This window comes from Ascaphus truei, chromosome 7 (assembly GCF_040206685.1).
Source record: "Ascaphus truei isolate aAscTru1 chromosome 7, aAscTru1.hap1, whole genome shotgun sequence".
In the NCBI taxonomy this organism is placed as follows: Eukaryota; Metazoa; Chordata; class Amphibia; order Anura; family Ascaphidae; genus Ascaphus; species Ascaphus truei.
In genome coordinates this window covers 58,525,442-58,531,441 of record NC_134489.1, presented here as the reverse complement: position 1 = coordinate 58,531,441, position 6,000 = coordinate 58,525,442, and the positions used below count along the sequence as shown (strand labels likewise).

General features: G+C 41.2%; 1 protein-coding gene across 3 annotated transcripts in view; it reads left to right on the top strand.

Annotated features, from left to right (window-relative positions):
• Nucleotides 1–6,000, top strand: part of PARD3B (par-3 family cell polarity regulator beta) — a 774,037-nt gene that overhangs the window by 332,487 nt on the left and 435,550 nt on the right. The gene's annotated exons all lie outside the window — the stretch shown is intronic.

Below are 6,000 nucleotides of genomic sequence, written 5' to 3'. Positions count from 1 at the left end.
TAATTCCATAAATGATTTAAAAATCAAAATCCTCAATGGAATGTTTAAAAGCACCCAAGAACGGAAAATATTTGAACTCAGAATGTTAAGACTCTTTGACACCAAAACCAAAGGACTTAATGCGGACATGGGTTTTCTCACACCCTATCAAAATTGTTTGTAATTATCCTGCTTGCCTCAATTCTTATCCACACTTTCTCTCCCCTCAGCATCCCTTCCCCTCCCCACCTTTCTTTGACACTGTCCCCTGGCTTCAAACACTTTTAACACCCTACCTTATCTACAGTAAATATCTGTTGTTTTTTCCCCCCCCTCTCTCTACACTGTTTTAGCCATTGAATCCTTTGTATATCAGTATTGCTTGACCTGAAGAAGAGAGGATAACTCTCGAAAGCCTTTCCTATGACATAAATTGTTAGTCCAATAAAAAAGGTATCACCTAATACTGAAGAACTCATTTATTCTGCACTATATATATATATATATATATATATATATATATATATATATATATATATTATATATATATATATATAAAGTAAAAAATTGTTTGTATGTTTGTGAGACCCCGCGCTCTCATTGGCCGCCAGCCACACCGCGCTCTCATTGGCCGCTGGCCACACCTCGCGCTCTCCCATTGGCTGACTGCGGGACGGACAGGGGGGGGGGGAAGGAACACGGCAGCCAGCCACGGGGACCGGGGGCAGGAGGGGGGACACGAGCAGGAGGAGCAGCAGCAACACACACACCCATTACTTACCCGTGCAGGTTTGAAGTCCTGGCAGCTCCATCCTGCGTCACGACTGGGTCAGTACACGTGGACATGAAATCTCGGGCAACGCCGGGTATATAAGCTAGTCAGTTATATAAGCCTCTCTGAAATTCTGTATTTGTGTAGGACTACTCTGGGTAGTGGCTGCAAAAGTATTACCTTAGATGCCAAACCCTATTGTTATGTATGTTTATCTTTGGTTGTGTAGCACAATTCATATACTGCATGTAACCCTCCATGCCCAGCTCTAAAGGAGTTTACATCGAGTTGAATATATACATGGCTGTGGTGCTCAGTCTCTCACACCTTTTCAATCATCTCTTAAGTCATTAGTGCGCAAACTGGGGGGCACGGGAGATTTTGCTGGGGAGGCGCGGGCTGTTACAGAGGCCACACGCTCTTCCCCATTGCATTTAATTTAATGCCAGGGGATCGCGTGAGGCCCCTGCAACGCTATACTTACCGGGATTCAGGCGATCTGTGCTGAAGCAGGGATATCATTAAAACCTGACCTGTTGGTGGCCCTTGAGGACTGGAGTTGGCCACTCCTGCTCTAGAGTTATGTTAGAAAATGTCCAGAGGGTGTATTTTGTTCCCCTAGTTTCCCAAATGTATGTTTTGTTGCTATTTTTTCTTACTAATCTAGTATCAAAAATAATTTGTTTTCTAGATTTTCTACTCTTTATTACGGAGGAACAATTCAGTGCAAGACAGCATATAATATGTGTATGCCTTTCTAGGTTTTAGAGACCTGTGTTGTCTACTGTTATACTGAATATTCCAAAGCCGAAATGTGAAAATTGGCAATAGGCCAAGGACCCAATGCAATTTGCTGTAAAACATTCTACCCCTTGACTGGAAAAATGTAAACCCCATTCAAATGAACAGGGCCGACATCTCCCATACAACAAGAAGACAGTCTCATAGTATATAATAGAGGCCTACCGTGAGTGTCCAGTCAAGGCTTTTTCCTACTATAGCTGGGATACAATCATATATATGTAACCCTCCCTGCCCAGCTCCCAGTTACATCGAGGCAGTTGCGTGCGTGACATCGGCAACGATTTACCTTGTCTCAGATGCTGGCTGTGGTTGGCGGGGCGGTGAAAAAGATGGGCGCCAGGAGTTTTTATAGTACGACTTCAATCTCTATTCATGTTTCCATATTTGGGAACGCTGCAGTCACAGTTACATTTTAGATTGACATAGTTGCACTTTATTTCATCCATACTGCTATCATTTTTGACTCCTCTCTTAACACTCATGGGAGGTGTATTTAGTTGTGACAGTTCACAGTTCATCTTGAGCACCGGGCCCCCCTTGTTGGCAACATCGTTATGGTCCCTTTTGCTGCGGGCACCTGCTGAGATTCTGGTTTGTTATGTGTAACGTTACTGTTACTTTCCTGCTCTGTTCTGGAACTTTCACTTCCTCGGGGTTACCGAATACTGCGGATGGGGATCCGCTTGTAGGGCTGATCCCCAGACATCCTGAGGGCTTTTCTGCTTTGCCCATTGAGGCATGTCTGCATTCTCGTTACTGGGACATGCTAATCTCAATGTGGTCATACTATGGGATCCTAACAGATAGGGCATTGTCCCTAACTGCAACACAATAAAAGGGGGCCTGAACTATACTTTGGGGAACTTATCCCTGAGGCTTCTCTCCTTCTGCCATGCTGGAACCTAAATCCAGAACTCTCTGCTTCCTCTTTTATATCTTCTGTGACACGGTACCTCTGTGTCACAACAAAGTGGAGCATAGCATCGACTGCTCAACACTAACCCCTTGTAGTACATGTTTAAATCCACAATAAGGGCAGGGTAGCATATAATTTAAAAGAAAACTACTGAGTGGTTAGATAATCATCACAGTTAGAAATTTTAATATTATTACAGGGGTGGGTGGTAACTGCTGGCAACAAAATATATGGAACTGAAGACTAATTAATGATAGCATGTTAATTATGCCTCTTATCTTTCACTCTGAGTTTTTCTTAGAATTACGCAAGAACACAGTTGGCCCATATTATTCTTTTGAGTGCTTCTTAGACTGGGCCCTCTAATCCTGAGGCTTGTGTTAGTCTACAACAACATAAAAGCTCAATATATATTATTTCTTTAAAAAAACACTTTTTAATTTAGCAATTGAGATTGTTTTTATGACTAATCTGGGGCAAAAGGGGCTAGGATTTGTCTAGAACACTATGTAGCAAATGTTCTTCCTGGCATAAACCTTCTATTTACCAGCAGAATACAATTTGCATAGTTGTTTTCAAGCCAGGGAGTATTGCATAGTAATATAACTGCTTTAATAAGCAAACCACCTTCTTATACGCTGCTGCCAAGTACGTACCGTATTCCCTATAAAACAAGAAGAAAGTTAATCCAAGCTAATGATCAGGTACATTCTTCTGTACGATTCTTCATTACAGTTTGAGTTATGGACATCACAGGCAGCTGCTATAGATTCTGTCACTCTTCATTCTTTCTGAAGCTGTCACTTAGCTGTAAATACGCAGCACTTTCTGCAGCTATGCCTTTGTGGTTATTGATACCGAATATGTAAAGGTTAATATACATATTGCTTTCCAGTGAACCGAGGTTTTGCATTGCACAGCTGTGACAACAATGAAATCATCAAGTTCGTAACCCTGTTGGTCCCGAGGATACATTCACAATATCTTTCTGTTGTGGACGGAATTTAAAACAGTCCTGGTCCGTCCGCTCTGGAAAGAGTGGTGGCGCTTCTGAAATAAAACTCAACAGTAAAATAAAGGATAAATACACAATGTGTTCTTATAGGCGAATGCATTTAGATTTCATTCATGATATCACTTTGTCCATTTTCCAATAACCCCTTTTATCGCACACAAAGCCTCTAATGAAAAGTCAACAAAGTGAGCGGAGCAATGTCCATTAAAGCACATACCTTTCAGTTCTTCTTTAGCAGAGGTAATTGCTTACAACAAACTCACTACAGTAAAAGATTAATATATAGCTCACTTTGCAGGCCCTAAGCAGGGACTCAAAGTTCTCACCGCCCATTCATTTGTGGAGAAACAGAGTCTTTGTACTGAAATGGGTTAGTAGCATGGCTGGGACCTAAGGACATTAATGATGCACTGTGAGCCCACCGCGGTCCCACAGTTTTAATTCACCAGGTTTTTCTTTACATGAGGGCGGTAGACGACTCATTTTACCAAACCAGTGGCCGTGTTTCAAATTTGACCTTCCAAAGATCCTGACAAAACATACATTTGTAACCGAGCATTAATTCTGATGGTTATATTCATAAGCATTTCATTCAGCGAATATGTTTCTGATACCATTGGATGCTCATTTAAACAAATGGTGTTCTGCTCCCTTTCACTTCATTAAAAAATGCAATATAGCAGAACTGAAATTAGATCACTGCAAAGCATGATGGACTTCATTCTTTCCCCTGGGAAAAGCAGCGCTCCGTGAATGGCCAATGCAGTTATTTGTAAATAAGTTGGGAAGAGTTACTAGAAGACGCTTGAAAAACTGTGCTTCTGCTTCAGTTCACCGAACAAAATACAATGAAATGACTTATTTAAAATGCAGTCATTTTAAACATTCGATGAGACTGTTTATTGTATCTGCAGCCACACATTAGCGTTTTATTGTTCTGTACTTCACTGATGCTGCATTTCTCTCCCTTTTCCTTTCAAACTGTTAACCATATTACTGTATCATATGTCGGCGCTTACATTTAAGCATGAAATCAACATATTCTGTTAGTCTAGTTTACTTTTTTTTATAATTGATCGTAGATTAATGTTAATACACAATAAAAGTTTATCAAATGGCCAAGAATGGTCACAGGAAAGAAACCCACTGATTTGCACTCAGCCTAAAATAAAGCAAACAGTATTGAGGGAGCTAATTAGTCCCAGCATACACTTGATGCAGCAGCCAAGGGGGATAGAGACTCAAAAACAATAACATTTTATTAAATGCTTATAACTCTAATAAGTGCAAAAAAAACCAGTAATAAAATCATCTAAAACTACTGAAGTATGTCTTATTTGTGGACCATTCATATAATATATACATGTATGTATCCTTGTTCCAGTGAACGCATAGTGATGTACAACATTACCTTATAATATGTAATAGTAGGGTGTCACTGATATCAAATTATTGCTCGACACCTACAGATATGTATGAATAAGGTAGGTATATGCTTATTCACAGAACATATGAGCAAGAACAAACAAACACAGAAGCTGTTGTGGGTGACAACTCAGGATTAAATGTGGTCAGATTATCTGTAATATACACATAAATACTCCCAATGAGTTAAATTGGGGTATATACACACAAAGAAAGAAATCATGTATGCATATATGTAAGCAGTGACTTTCTCAAAATAGCGCTTACCATAGTGTATCAATAAGGTACAGATCACACAGTGTTGTGTTGCAAAGCTGTAACTAGTAGTAACAAAACTGACACAAATGTAGCTGTCACACACCATATATATGTATGCGTGTGAAATAACTGAGCTTGTATCTTATTTTTGCCATACAGGGGGTTAATATTTATGTATTGCCCTTATTTACTAAGTGGCTGGTGCAGTGGCTCAGTGAGTAAAGGCACTGACTTCAAATTCCGGTATCCGTTTCTTGTGACCTTGGACACGTCACTTTATCTCCCTGTGCCTCAGGCACTAAAAATAAGATTGTTAGCTCTGTGGTACAGGGATTCATTCTGCCTGCAGAAACTCTATGTTCAGCGATGGTTAACACTGTCGGCCGTATATGATATTTATAAGTGGTTCTTTTCTACAGGACCATTCTGACGCCAGAAGACACTTCATGGCCCATTTCAGTGAATGGTCTGTTTGATGTCCTATGGCAGGTGTGCGCAAACCAGGGGCCGCGAAAAAAATTTTTTTTTGGGGGGTGCTGCGCTTACAGAGGCCCCGCGCTCTTCCCCAAAGCTTTTAAATTACATGCTGGGGAACTTCGCAAGGCCTCCGTAACTCACTTACCTAGACTCTGACGGCTTCCAGCGACGTGTCGCCATGGCAACGTGGCGACAAATGACGCCGTGGGGTGATGTCACATGACCCTTCTGCATCATTTGATGCTTGAGTCAAGGTAAGGGGGAGGAGGGTGCGTGCAGTTGGGGAGAGCAGGCAGGGGGGCGCATAGCAAAGAGTTTGCGCACCCCTGTCTTATGGTATTGCACTGCTTAATA